Source organism: Pseudopodoces humilis, chromosome 20 (genome assembly GCF_049639895.1).
Source record: "Pseudopodoces humilis isolate 2021_Gansu_Grassland_sample_001 chromosome 20, ASM4963989v1, whole genome shotgun sequence".
Classification (NCBI taxonomy): Eukaryota; Metazoa; Chordata; class Aves; order Passeriformes; family Paridae; genus Pseudopodoces; species Pseudopodoces humilis.
In genome coordinates, this window is record NC_142219.1 from 7,465,001 (window position 1) to 7,479,873 (window position 14,873).

Genomic DNA, 14,873 nt, shown 5'->3' on the forward strand with positions numbered 1-14,873 from the left:
CTGCCTGGGGAAGCTCTTTCCCCTGGGTGCAGGGAGATGGGGCTGCAGATACAGGGTAATGAGGTATTATTATTTGAAAGAAGGATTCCCCCCACATCCTGGAGTTCTGGGGTGCCAAAAATGCCTTGAATCGTATTTGTTTTCACAGCACAAATTTGGGGGAGAGGAGGTGAGAAGTCCCATAGAGCACAGGAGGACACTGCTGCTATCTGCATCCAAAGGGAAAGCAGCTGCCTCACTGCTTCTTGCTAGATCCTTTCTGTGGAGCCAGAAATTGACTCTGAGCCAGAGTCAGTTCCAAGCCATCCACTTGCAGCCATGTCACTGGAGGGAAGGTCAGGCATTTATCCACAACGCGATTGCGGTTGTTACGCCGAAGGTTTATATTCACTCAGTGCTGCTGCAGCATCCTGTGCAGACATTTATTTTGGCCAAGGGCAGCCTGGTTCTTGTTTGGATGCAGTCACTGAGTCCTGACCCACACAGGCACCGTGTGCCAGCAGAGCTGCTGTGGCCATACAGGTTGTCTGTGTGTGGGTTCCTTTCCACACATGGGGGCCCAGATGGTTCCATCCCTTAAGAGGCTGTACTTAGACGAGCACTGTCCTTGCATGGAGGAGGGGGTCACTGCAGAGCTTAGTCACTCCCAGGTCATGTGGTGTCCCCTAAAGCTCCCTGTTTGCAGTTGCTGTAGACTGCCCTGTAAGGATATTTTTCCTTGCAATAACTTTTCTCTCCTTTTCTGCTAGGTCACTAAAATAGCCCAGACATTTCTTGTTGTTCTACCTTGTCTCTTGTCACAGCAAAGAACAGATTGACATCACTTGTTCTGGAGCTCAGACGTTTTCATGGGGTTTGGTGTGGCAGATGATGATATATATTAATCACTAACATAACACAGTATGTTAGCATAAACAAATGAACACAAACAACAAACCACAGGGCTCAGCATGTTAATGGGAGGGTGCACAATCCACAGAGATACCACTGGGATAAATCCTCTCCCTGCATTGCTGGGTGTTACATCAAGCCTGTTGCAAACTTAACCCAAAGGCCATAAGGAGTGGATGCTTCAGCCATGTCAGCTGCTTCTTCAAATCCAATCCAGCATAAAAACTGGCTACATCATGGAGATTTTTCTTCTTGCGTCAGTGCTGGAGCTGAACCCTCTGGATTGTGTCCAACTGAGAGGCAGCAGGCTCTGCACTGCCACTGAGGGCAGATCACACATGTTAAAGTCATATGGGAGAGCACAGCCTCTGAGAGCACAGATCAGACCTGAAGATGAGCCCAGGACCCTTCCTGGAGCCCATATTTGTCTGCAAAAAAGCAGAGGTGTTTCTACCAGCCTGGTCCTTTCTCCTTTGCCTCCTTGTCACTTTACCCACTTGTGGATGTGCCTGTTCCTAAGGGATTTTGTGACCTGACCAAGGTTCTCAGCTCCACTTGCTATTTCCTCATGCCCTGTGGGAGACCTTGTCCCTTTTGAGAGTGCTGTGATGGGGCAGGTGAGGCAGGAATGGTGGTCCCTTCTGCCTGCTTGCAGAGCTACACCAGTATTACTGACAGCACATTCCTCTCCCCAGTCAGAAGGATTTTGAGCATTTCAGACCATCTCTCTGACTCCTGCTTCCATGACCAGACGCCCTGATGAGGGTGCTGAGGACAGGCAGGTTGTCTCTGCTGGAGCCCAAGGCTGCTGCAACAGGCAGGCACTGCAGTCAGAGCCTGCCAGGCACAGAGATCAGCTGGATGGGTGACCAGCCCTGCCTGAAATGTGATGTGCCCTGTACCCTCTGTGCTCCTGCCCGCAGAGTCCTGGCCAGAGACCTGGCACCCCTTAACAGGCATCTCTGTGAAAGGAAGAGACAGGGACTTCAGCAGCCGTTAAGGAAAACCCTTCAAATATGCTTTGTAATCCCTGCACAGGCCCTGTGAAGGGCAATAGCGTGTTACTAAATAAGCACAGTGAAGTGGAGTAGAGCAAGCCGCAGAGCTCCCAATCCTGCATCCGTGATGCCTCAAACAAGTTCAGCACGGGGTACCTAGGACTGCTTGGCATATGTAAATCCCTTTGCTGTTTCTATCTCCTTGTCCTTCTGTGCAAACAACAGCGATGATGTTTAGTCACCTTCAGAGAGCTGTTTGACATTGAAAGGGATCCAGGGTAATCTTGGCTTAGGTTTTGTATAATTTATTTATTGTATTTTTAGGTCTTGGTGTACAAAGCAACACTGCACCATTTCTTAAGATGACATCTTAGTCAACTCTTGTTCTTACTACTTATTATTTCCATTTCCCCCTTTTCAGTTGAAATTCCAGCCTGGAACCATTCAGGAATCCACATTGATGAGTATTTTTTTAATTTCTTATGATTTTCCCATATAAAATTTTTAATGTAAAAGGTTGTTCAAATCTAACCTGTTCTTGCACAAGTGGCTGCTGCTTAAGGAACATCATCCTTCTTGTCCTACTGGGCTCAGAGACAGGGTTTGGAAAAGACATTTGAAGGTGCACAGTCAGAGTCCCCAGCAGAGAGAAGCAGCACAGCTGTTTCCTTCCTCATGGCTTTTGCTGGGGAAAACCTGGCCCTGATGAAGCCAGCAGTGGGATCCCCGTGACCTAAGAAAAGCACATGTGTAAGGGGACCCATAACACCCGGGGTCTGAGCTGTGCTGGCAACTGTCCCTGTGGGGCCACTGGCCCTGGAGGCGAGGGCTCTCCACCTCCCCCACGCACGACTCGCTGCGGTCCCCAGGCACTTCCCGTGGGCCACGGCCTGGGAAACACGGCCGGCCCTGCAAATAGCGACTGGCACTGAGGGGTGGTTCAGTTTCAGGAACTGCCAATGCTCACGCCTTCCTCTGCGGAATTAGCACAAGGACAGATTAAAGAAAGCCAATTTCCTTTCTCATCAAATCAATTCCTTCTGGGGCAAACAAAGCCACGAGCGCAGTGGTCTTGTCCTCCCGTGATCTTGTGGTTTGCTCTGGTTGGAAGAGGCAGCTTTGGAAAAGCCGAGCCCATTTCCTGCTCTGCGTGCTGCAGTGTATATCCTTGCCTCAGCCCTGGAAATGCTTTGATGGATATTATTAGGCCCGGAAAGCATTTGGAGCTCCTTTCTTCCGTACGAGCTGAACAAACTGCTACGGGATGAAAGAGGGGCAAATTGGAATGGTCTGTGGATGCTGCAGGCAGGCTGCCTCGCTAAAGGAGCCCATGTTGTGCTGCTGTCTGCAATAGGGACAAAGCAGCCTTAGTGCCAGGGTTGCTGCCAGCCCCTGGGGAGGGGGAACATCTATTTCATACTCTCCTGCCAGAAGGCAGAGCTGTAGTGGGGAACCACCAAACTGATGGCAGTAAAGCCTGACCCCTCTTAACTGCATCCAGCCCCACTCAAGACTTTGGCCTCTTCTTAAATCCATATATCAGGTCCAACAAATCCTGTCCCCTACTACCTCCAACATATCCTCATCAAATCCTACAGCGGGGGGGAACCAGCTTTTCTCCTCTCTCACAATGACCATTACCCACCCCAGGACAGACTTGCCCATTCTTGCTCAACCTTCCAGACACTGGGAGCAGGAGCCTCGCTGCCCTGAAAGGGAAAGTGCATGAAAAGCAAAGCCAAGCCAAACCTTTGCTTTCTGAGGGACCAGAGCTCTGAGCAGTGTTTTGCCACTAACACTGTCAAGAACTGAGAGTGCAGAAATCTTGGGGAGTGAACAGCACTTGTGGTTATTGGTGAAATCCCATATTAGTAGAAAGGTCTGGTAAATGGAAGCAGGAGTCGCTCTGACTACAGCATCTGTTGGATGTGGAGAGTGGTTATGACTCTCTCTAAATACAATGCACATGTACTAGGGAAAATGACTGCTACAATAACAGGAATAAATCTTAATAGAGACTTGGGTGATAACAGACACCATAGGGGAGTTATCAAAATGAAAAACATATGGCAGCGTCTCTGCCAGACCTGCATGGAAACCCCTTGGAAGGACTAGCAGAGCTTGTACCTGAAAACGAAAAAAGAGCAGAAGATACAGTGACAGGGGAACAGGGCTGAGGGAACCACATAAATTCTGTCATCCTGCTCTCCTCAGAAGAGCAAAGGGAGTGTGGTGTCAGTGTCCTGTGGCCTGTCTCCTTGCTGGACAAGTCCAGGTTTAAAAGCAGCCTGGTCTAGCAAATTCTTTCCCACTTCTCTCAGGTTTGGCAAGGCAAAAGGCTGCAAGTCAGGCTGGACAGGGGCCATTTTTGATAGTGTTCAAACAACATCTTGACCTGCACTGCTTATAAGCATTAGATCCCATTTTCTCTGCCTTTTGGCAGCAAGTAAGGTCAAGGACGGCAAAGAAGGAAGAGTGGAGAAGCAAACTCAGGGCCCTGGAAAGTTCAGGCACAGTCCCAGCTGTGAGGGAAGGATGAATTTGTTTTCCTGCAGTTATAGGAGCTACAATCTGAGCCCAGACTTCATGGTATGGCAAAGAACAAGCAAACGGGAAACTTGGCTAGAACTGACAGTTTCTTGGCAGGAAGCAGTAAGAGACAGGACAGAGCAACATTAAATGAAATTGCACCTTCTCCCCAGCACTTCAGTGTTTTCAACAGAGGTGAAACCACAGATTAGCCAGAGTACAGAAACCCAGCTTGGTTTTGCTCTCCTCAGGAGCAGTCTGGCAGGTGATGGATAAACATAAGCACAGCAGATACAGAGCAGGTTGATGTGAGATGTGGGTACTGTTTGTCTCTTAGGTCTGCAAAAAGGGAGCAGGAGGCATTCCCAAGATCCCTAGAGCAAGGGGAGGCAACTAGCTTCTCCTGATCCCATACTTTGGGGTCAGGAGCAGGATATAAGGAATGGTTCCTGGGTACCAGCCGCTGCTCCTTGGTTCTGTTAAAAGGTTGGTCCCACACCAGACCCTGACTGTATTGACTCCTGTGGCCATCCAGTACTAAGGCAGAACCCAGGGGCAGAGGGAGAACCTTGAGCAGGGACCATCACCTCCTCTTCACTCTCAGAGGTGACAGTGTAGGCTACCATCATCCCATCCAGTGCCAACTTGACAACTGGGGATTAAAGAGTGGAAAATTCAAAAGACAGCTGAGGATAGGGCTTATATTAGTCAAGACACTCTGGCACGCTAGCTTTAGAGGACCAGGGTCACCAACAGTAAATAGAGATATTGTTATGGTAATGGAAACAAGATGAGAGCGGGAGGACCACAGAGCAGATCCTAAGTGCTAAATGCCTGTGAGCTGTCAGGGACTTTGCCCCTGGCTGTCATTATTTTAATTGCATCCTAAATCTGCAGCCACTGGTCAGAGCAGGTGTCTGAGGACAGGGTATGGATCTACTCTTGTGCCTGCCACAGCCAAGACGGAGCTGAAGAGAGAGTTGGATGTGATATTTGTTACTCTGAGCATCCACATTTATATAATCCAGGGTTAGTAACCCTGAATTACTTGTTTGCTTACAATCAAAAATCATCCCTGTCCAGGGGATGAGCAAAGAGGAGCCTGAAGTTCTGAGATGGTTTATTCCATCATCAGAAGGGCAGATCCTGTCCATTTCCCCAGGCTGGGACTCACTCATGCCCATGGCTGGCATAGTCACCGGGACAAAACCCGTAGAGACTGTCTGACCTCAGACGGACTGCAGATGCCTTGTTTTGGCTCAAGCAAATGTACATCAGGCAGAAGAACTCGGAGATCAAACAGCATCTTTATTCTAGTCCTGAGCAGAAGGGTTGTTTTATTACCTGCTTAGTCACAATAAACAAAACAATAAAGTAGTAATAAATGGCCACCAAAATTTATTTCAGAGTCCATAAAACAAAAACAGAGTTTAACAAGGACAAATGTATTGTTAACACGCCTCCTCTTCCCTGTCCCATAAAACATGTCAGGTTTTACAGGCAACGGGTGAATGCCAAGCTCCCCTGGCCTTGCGAGACCGACAGCATGATCATTGCTGCCTTTTGCTGCGAGTGAGGTGACAACCCCAAAATCCCATCACCACTACAGTGCCAATTCCCACTTCTGCTGCTGCCTGGGGACCCCTGCACGAGGCTGTGGGCTGCCCATGGCTGCAGGATACTGCCCACACCCTGTTTCCCCTCCAGTGAGGCAGGGAGTGCTGTGGTGCTGTCAGGAGCCAGACACTAAAACCACGGGATGCTGTGCTGAGCTCTTGCGCTGAGCAAACAAGGCTTTCTAAAGGTTTAGAGGACCACCTTCACGCACAGAATGACCCCCCATGTTTAAGCCAAACAATCTTGACCTCTCTACGAGTCTTAGCCACATAAAAGCTCACCTCTTGGACTCTCCATTAGGTTTTATGATGTGCTTCCATATTTAAATGGACATGACTCACACCAGGGTTTCTGCCGTGCATGTGAAGGAAAGAAAAGATGAATGCCAGATGTTATGTATGAGTTACTTCAGGGAAAAAAAAAAAAAGGAGAGAAAAGTAAATGTTGGGCTGGGCTTTCCCAGCTCTCCCTGCTCAGGTGAGCATCAGACTGGTATTTGACTTTTCTTTAAAAAGGCAGCCTCCTCAGCCTGGCCACACTCCTGGCTGCTCTGCAAGCAAACAGCCCCCCCAGTTCACCCTCCTCACAGCAGGGGCTTCAATTTTCTGTCAAAAGTCTTCTGGCCAAACCTGGCAGCTGTCAGCACCTCCCTGTTTATTTGTGGAGCAGGAGGAGGCAGGAAGAGGAGTGGAGAAAGGGTGGGGGGCAGTCCCTCTTTGGGGTGACACATTCCTTCACCCAGAAAACTCTGGATAAGGCAGGCAGAACAGCCGGGTGATGCAGAAGAGCTGCACAGGTGGGGTGGTGTGGGTGGTGAGGAGAGAGCTACCCACTGCAACTGGAAAAGCACCTGACAAACTGCCTGCCATCCCCATGGGCTTATGGCTGCTTTCCTCTGGGCTCCAGTGGCATAGGTAGATAGGAGGAGGAGATTCTGGAGGGGCTGAGGAGGAGATTCCCTTTACAGCCTTGCTCCTGCCTCTCTGCAAAGACCTTCTGTCCCCACACAGACCCCCTGCATGTCATTGCCTTGTCCACTCTGCTCTCAGTGGCCTCATCTGGCACATCCTCACATTCCCCCTCCCCGGGACAATGGCAGAGCCTCCACTCAGGCAAGCATGGAATTGGCAGGCTTGTGCCATGGGTCAGCCCTTCCCTGCACTCAGTGCTGTACACACACAGAGCATGAAACACAGCCATGACCATACTGAAGTCATGGCCAACAGGTTCTGCTCTCAGACTCTCAGCATCACCCATGGCGAAAGAAGGACCACTCCACCCATTGCATCTGTTCCAGAACAGGGAGACACAGCCTTAAAAACCTAACTAGCCATTCTCAGGAGGCTCCTCCTGGGGGGGCCTGATGCCCGATGTGGCCTCTTCTCTCCACAGCAGGCTGAGAGACTAACATGAAAGGAGTCCTGCTGCTCCCAACCAGGGCGGGCTGTCCCACTGCAGACAGATGAGGCTGAAACTCCATACTAAGCATATGTAAGGACATTAAGCTGTTGGAACTAAAGGATAATTTGAAAAGTATTTTTCTTAATACTGGCATTAGATTTCCCCAGCTTTGCAGTTGGTAAAGAGAAAAAGAATGTCCTTACTAAGGAAAAGCAAGTGAAAGCTGAACCAGTGGGGAATTAGGGGGTGGTGGATTCTCGGAGATGGGTCCCCTTGCTTAGCTCAGGGTGCTGATCATGCTTGGTGCAAGAACGTCTGTTCCCACCCCAGACATGCAGAAACAATCTAGGGGTCACTGGCTTTCCCTCACTGGCAAACTGCAACATAGCAAGAGGGAGCTAACATGGTCACACTGTCCCGGGAGCAGGGGCATCCATGCTGCATCCTGCCTGCACCAAGGGGAATGCTGCACTCCCACTGAGGCCCTGCAAATATTCAGGTTAAGCAAAATATCTATTTTTTCAGAAGTGATGAACTGAGAGGATTTTCATCTTTATATCACACAGAAAGTCCCCTTGGGTTCCAGCGGACTTGGGTACCAGTTGCTGAGCTCTGCAACTTCTTTATACAGCTGCTGAGTGACTCGGTCATGAATAGAGAGCACAGAACTCTTCAACCTTTACTTCCCATTTTTAGGTGTCTGTCTTTGGCTGGGTAGATCAGTGCAGAGTTTATGAAAACAGGAGATATGCAGCTACAGCAGCTTCAAGGGATGTCTGGTGAGTTATGTTTGTTCTCAGCACTATCCTGTTCCCCAGGCCTGCAGGGATTGCAGCCCTTCCTGATGCTCTGGGCCTGGCAAGTCACAGCCTTATGGCGCAGCCTCTCCACTGCCTCTCTGCATTCCCACCTCTGCCTCTGCAAAGGTCCTGGGGCTGCAGGCTCTGTGCTTACTTCTGCTTCCTCTCCCTCCCTCTGCCACCACAGGCCAGGGCAGCAAGGGGGACATGGGGCCCAGTGCTGCATCCCAAGCTCCTGAGCTCAGAAAACTGGGAAGCTGGCAGCTCAGGGACCACAGGGAGGCATCAGAAGAGCCCATGTCCTCCACAGAGGAATTCCTGTGCCATTGCAAAATGCCTGTGTGAATGGAGGCAGGAAAATTAGCTGCAATATGGCTTTTTGTGATCACAGAGATATTGCAAAAGGAAGGAAAATAAAAAAAGGTTCCATTTTCCTCTCATTCCCCTTCCCCACCTCACTGGAAAGACTCAGGAAGTACCCAGCCATCAGGAACAATGTGAAAAAAACCCAGTACCATTTTCCCTGGTGACCCTGGCAGGATCCCAAGCAGACCATAACAGCCAGCGGGAGTGAGGCTCCCTCATGCCTCTCCTGAAGAAACAAGTGTTGGGCTCCTTCATTTCATTTTTCTCCTCACCCTTTGTGAAGCCCTGCTGCCATGTCCCCAACATGACAAGGAGGGATGTCTCCCTCTGCCTGGGCATTTGGGATGCACATGGAAACAGCAAGGGCTGGCAGGGGCCCAATGAGCCCAATGAGCTCCCTGCCTCTGGCCTGAGCCAGAAGCCTTGGCTTGCTGAAGGACACATGCTGGTCACTCCATCAGCCTCTTTGATTTCCAACTCTTCCCCAAAATGCCTTTTAATTGAGCATCAAGGCTGCGCAAAAGTTTTCTCATCCTGAATTACTAGTGTAGATGCAGACTGTGACAATGGCCAGGGCACGTTCCTGGGAACATTCATCAAATTTTGCAAGAGCTGCAGCCACAAGAGTGTCTGGGCAGAACCAAATTTACCACAAGCCATGTTCCTTCCCTTCCTGCCCTGCCCATCTGGCACAGCTGGGGGAGAGCATAGGCAGAACTGGATGCCTGGGGTCACAGCTCTTGTACATCCCTAACAATGGCGTGAGGGAGAGGTCTACGGCCCAACACATCCCCATGCTGGGTGTGGGGAGAGCCCAGGATACTGAGGAGCATCTGTGCCTCCAGAGAGCACATTCCTAGGAGAAGACACCATGGCCTGGCCTCCTCCAGGGCCTCACACATCCCCTGGGCTCGTGTGCATAGGCTATGCTTCCCCAAATAGATGCTTTTCTGGGAATGTCCCATGGCCTCGAGGAGGCTCGGCTGGTTGGCATCAGATGACCAAAGCCGTTGCGTGCTCCCATTGTTCCCCAAGGCAGTTATTAATAGAGCACTGTAATAATAGGGGATATTTATAAAACACCTCTGTGCCTGGGAATACAGAACAATCTGCAAACCTGTGCAGGTCTGTGTGCCAGCCCTGAGCCCCTCTAGTGATCATTACAAAGAAAAAACAAACCCCACTGAATGGTATGAGAAATGCATGGGCTGGAGGGGCCACTGCAAAGGTCTGGTGTAAGATGTGAGAACCAGCACTGTGGTCCTGGGAGGGTGCAGGGGACTGCTCAGGCCCAGCCACCTCCTTGCCAGCAGAGCAAAGCAGGGGAAGAACAGCAGTCATAGGTGCTCTTTCTCTGGTCCCAGCTTGTGGGGATGAGAGAGACGCCACTAAAGAAATTAAAACTGATATAGTCCATGCCCAAGCTCCCCAGGACTACCCAGGAAGTAAGGGTGCAGCTGGCAAGGGGCTGCCTTGGTGCAATTGCCTTTTATGATGAGTTTGATTAGATTAGCATTTGCTGCCCTTCCTGACATCTGGGCTGCAGAGACAAAGACCAAACTCTGGTGACAGGGCTCAGTATCTGTACTTAAATAGTGGAGTTTCTCACTTACAGAAACCTGTGCAAAACTACTAGGCCCTCTACAGGAAAATGCACACTTTAACTTAGCTTTATAGATGGCAAAATCAAAATGAGGTGCAGGATTCAGTTAGAACAAGACCAGACCATCTGTGCCTCATGGGCTGGGGCGAGGTGCAGAGCCACCCACTGGCACCACACAGGGGCTCCACACACAGCCAGGACGGGAACCGGATGGAGAGGAATGCAGATAGCCTTGCTGTTGGGCTGTTCCATCAGGATCATAAACCCAAACAAATCCAGTCCTCCCCCCAGCCTCGCTTGAGGAATTAGAGAAATGAGGCCATTTATGTCTTCACACGGGCGATTGAGCCTGGCAATGACCTTTGGTCACTTCGAAGCAGGGCTGGATTTGAAATGTGAACCAGAGACCAGGAGGTGAAAGCCTCCATATCCCATTACAAATCACTGGGGATGCTGAAGGCTTGTCAAGCCACAGTGCTTTGCTGCTTATTTATTACTATTTGTCTGTGATTGTAGCCATTGCCAGGGCTGGCATTGCTGCTTGGGCAGTGGTCAGCTGCCAAGTGTCTTTCAGGGTCAGCCTGTCTCCCAGCAAAGCCAGAGGCTGGGACCCTGGGGCTGGAGTGGTCAAGGTGTCACTCCTTGCTGTTGGAAAAACACATTGGTCCTTTTGTGGCAGCAAACACAAACATCACAGTGGGTGACACAGTCCCCCACCTGGTGACAGCCATGAGGAGGTAAATTCACCCTTTAAGGTAATGAACATAGTAAGGGATCCAGGTAAAAACAATCCCTCAGCCACAATGTAGTGAAATTAATTCTACATATTGTATATTCAGTCTTGTAAACTGGCCTATTCACAACCAGACAGAACTTGCTGTTTGATTATTAGTGCTCTGAGATAGGAAAATCCTCTGTCTGGCTTGAGCTTGTCCTCTGAAACAACTGCACAACGTCAGCTTTATTCACAAGTGGTTTGACTGACTTAAGTTTTCTTTTATCCAAACAGATCTCTAACTCATCGAGTAACCATGGCTTCATGAGAAAAGCAAGTTGGAGACAGAGTGCATTTCTTAAAAAAAATACCCTGTCTGTAACCAGAAAATTTCCTTCCATCCCTTTTAAGACTGCTTCACCCCACTCCTCTCCAATAATCATCTTCTTTTTACATTTGTGGTCTAAGAGGTATCAGATAATTTTGCAGATCAGAAGCAAAGGCAGGCCCCTAGGTGGTCAGAGAGAGCCTCCCCAGAACAGCTTTGCTGGCTCTGCCATCAAGACAAAAGGGCAGGTTGCCACAGCTCAACAATGGGATTTGGAAGAAGATGTTTCATAGAAGAAGTTTTAGCACCCCTGTGTGGTATCACTCTGCTATGTGAGAGCTGAGCAACGCAGAGAAACTCTGCCTGAAGCTTCGAGGAGTCCACAGCAGCCTGGGTCTGCTGATGGAAATGTGACTCTGTCAGGAGGCCAAGCCCAAGCCATTTCCCAATTACCAGTTCAGCCTCTGGGGAAAGCCACAAACCCATCTCCAGTAGGGATGGGCACCACAGGGCTCTCTCAGTTGGAGTTCCTTAGAGGTACAGAAACAGGAAAGGGAACAGTGTGAAGAGAGCATGCAGTGATAAACTCACATAGATCCATGTGTCTGACAGTGACATTAAATGCTTTACAGCAGAAGTGATGATAATTAATTTGCTTATGATGTGGGACAGCTGATGGATATGCTGATGCTGTCAGGATTCAGTGAAGCGGTGCTGATTGTCATGCAGACTCAGGGGCTCTGTTTATGAGACGTGATGGGTTACTTCCCAACAGGACCATGGTGATTTAGGAGGTGGAGCCCCATTTTCAAAGGTAAGAAAGTAAGAAATTAAGAAATTTAAGTGCATGTTTGCTGAGTACCCCCAGGTTTGCCATCTGAAGGCATCCAGACACTGGCTGGTGATGGAGAGAGAGACAACAAAGACCAGTAAAAACTAAAAATTTTAGTTCAATACTAGTCCTGACCTGCTGTCTGGTTTACTAGTTTCACCAGGCACTATCTGCATTTAATAGGAATGCTAACACACTTCTACAGTTGTGATGCAGGCTGCCAAAATGCTTGCACTGTCTTGAAAATGCACCAAGAGTGCATTTCTCCCTGAATCTTGGTGGGAATTATGCTGTTTAGTCTGTTCTGGAAACACCAGCCAGGAAGTTGCATTTCTCCAGCTTGGCCCTTTTACTTCCTTGCAGCACAGATGAAGTGCACAGTCTCTCAAGTAGGTCTTTATAGCCAATCAAAGCATCTGTGTGGTTCTTCAGGGGATTGAGCTTCCACTCACAACCCAAGCTCCAGGTGCAGGTAGAAGTGTGAAAAGCAGCTCAGCTGATGGGAGGGAAGGTGTGTGTTGGTGGTGCCAGATCCCATGTCCATTCTCAGCCCTTTGCTACGGGGAAGCTCCTTTCCCCTCGAGGCTGTCCTGCTCGGTGCTGCAGCATGTCCTGTGAAGAGTCCTGTCACTCTGAGCAGCTTCCCAAGGCCCTGCTGCCAGGAGAAAGGATCTGCGAGGGGTGAAACAGTGCCAAGTCCCTGCTGCTCAGTAGAGCAAATATGTTCTGAGGGTTACTCATCAAGAGTAAAACTACAGAAAGAGAAATATTGGACTATAAGGAAGTGCAGTGCAGGTCTAGAGCTGAATAAAGGAAATGCCCAAGAAAGAGGCTTGCTGGTGGCTCTTCACACACAAAGTTAATCCAATAAAGTGAATTGTCCTGTGCAACCTTTCCAATACAGCAGCCTTTCCTTCAGCAATAGGATTAACTTTGGACTCAACCACTGTATGTGATGCTGAATTATTCTTCCTTGGTGCACTATCAGAATCTGAATTTTCTATTTTTCATTTGCTTTCTTCAGTCTAGCATTTTGTGGCCAGCCTGAAATGACAACCTTAGTGAACACACAACAGAAAGTTTTAGGTTCTACTGAAACACAAGTTAGTCATGTATAAATAATGTGTATGCTGTTTATTGTCCTAAAACTTAGATTGGCTTCTAGTTAAAATTACATAAGTGTTGCAAATGTTTGTTTTTGTTACTTGTGTCAGGACTAGAATCCAAAATACCTAGGACTACATAACAGCTTTGGGAATATCATGTTTTCAGCCCAATGGCTGGGTTTTGCTCTAGTGATTTTAGACTTCTTGAAAACATGGGCAAAGAATAAATTGGCTAAATATAAAAAAATTAAATGTAAAATCTCTCTGAAACAATCAGAGTATGCAGCGGTTGCAAAATAATCCACAGAAACTTCTTTTCTTGGTGTTCCTGTGCTGAGAGCACTTCTTTTTCAATGCCAGGTTTAGAAATTTACACCTTATTTCATGCTCTGATGAACCTACAAGAGTTTTGTCTGCTCTGAGGTGAAGCACTGTGTTGTGCCAGAAGAGGCAGGAGCTCTACAGATGAGTAGAGGCAGGAGAACATGCTCGGCTCTTAGTGCAGCTCTGTCTTGTTGTAAAGAGAGGAGATCTTGGCATATGACAGGTTTTATCTATGGTTACTCTGAGTCCAAAGGCTTGTCCAAACCTTGCCTTTGGCATAGCACCTGAATCAGCTTTGGGCTCCTTTACTGAAAATCTAAGTCACTGCAAAATCTTTTGCCCAAGGCCCAAGGACCTCTGGGTCCCTGTGGCAGCTTGGGCATCAGCCTGACTTGTCCAGTGTGTGGAGAGAGTGGAGCTTTAGCAGGTGGCCAAACTGATGCTATCAAAGCTAAGTGTCAGATTCCAGGGCGAGCAGCCTGCCCTGGCAAGGGGAGCAGGCTGGGCCGGGTGCTGCTGTCACTGAGAGCAGGTTTTTGGCTTAGCGAGTTCAGCAGGCATCCAGCAGGTATTCACTGAGTCTGTGGGGGGCTGACCCAGACAAATTTGACCTCCAGCATGTACAGAGCATCAGGGAAGGGTTCTGGTTTTACTGTCATATCCAGTAGGAAAAGCTTAGTAGTTTTGGGGAGCGATGCTCAGTGTCCCTGCGAGCAGGAGTTTGTCAGGGAGGGCACAGCAAAACTCAGCTGACCCCTGCTTTACTTAGAGAGTTTTTTAATTAAAGGAAATCCAGGGGACAATGGCCAAATAAAAGCAATGCTAGCTGTGGCTGAAGAGAGCAAGACTTTGTGGGAGTAATTTGAGGCCCCAAATAAGGGGTCTCATGATGGTTTTATGTGGGGTGTAACTGTCCCAGGACAGGTTCCACCACAGCCCCCACAGTGCTTTCCCCACAAGACGCTCCCTGCAGATGATGGGAGAATAAGTACAATGTTGGATAATGACAGATTTTCAGTGTATTTCTGAAAGATTCAGATTAGCTTCTTCTGCCTGGAATTGTCAGGGCTTCTTTGGACATGTGACTCTTCATCTCAAGTGTTTGCACTGCCTCCAAGAGGCACGGTGGGTACTCACCACGGAGACATCAGATTCCATTTGAAGGCCAAATTGAAGCGTGGGTAATTATATTTCCCCATTTAAACTGCTGGCCAGTCTCAGATGGATAAAATGTTCCCTTCCTAGCTGGAACTGGAACATGTCCTGGGAAACAGCTGCTGTGACAAAGTTAGGGGACAGCTGCTGCGTGGACAGGACTGACGTATCTGTGGCACACGGCCGTCCAAGGCCAGGTACCGGATGG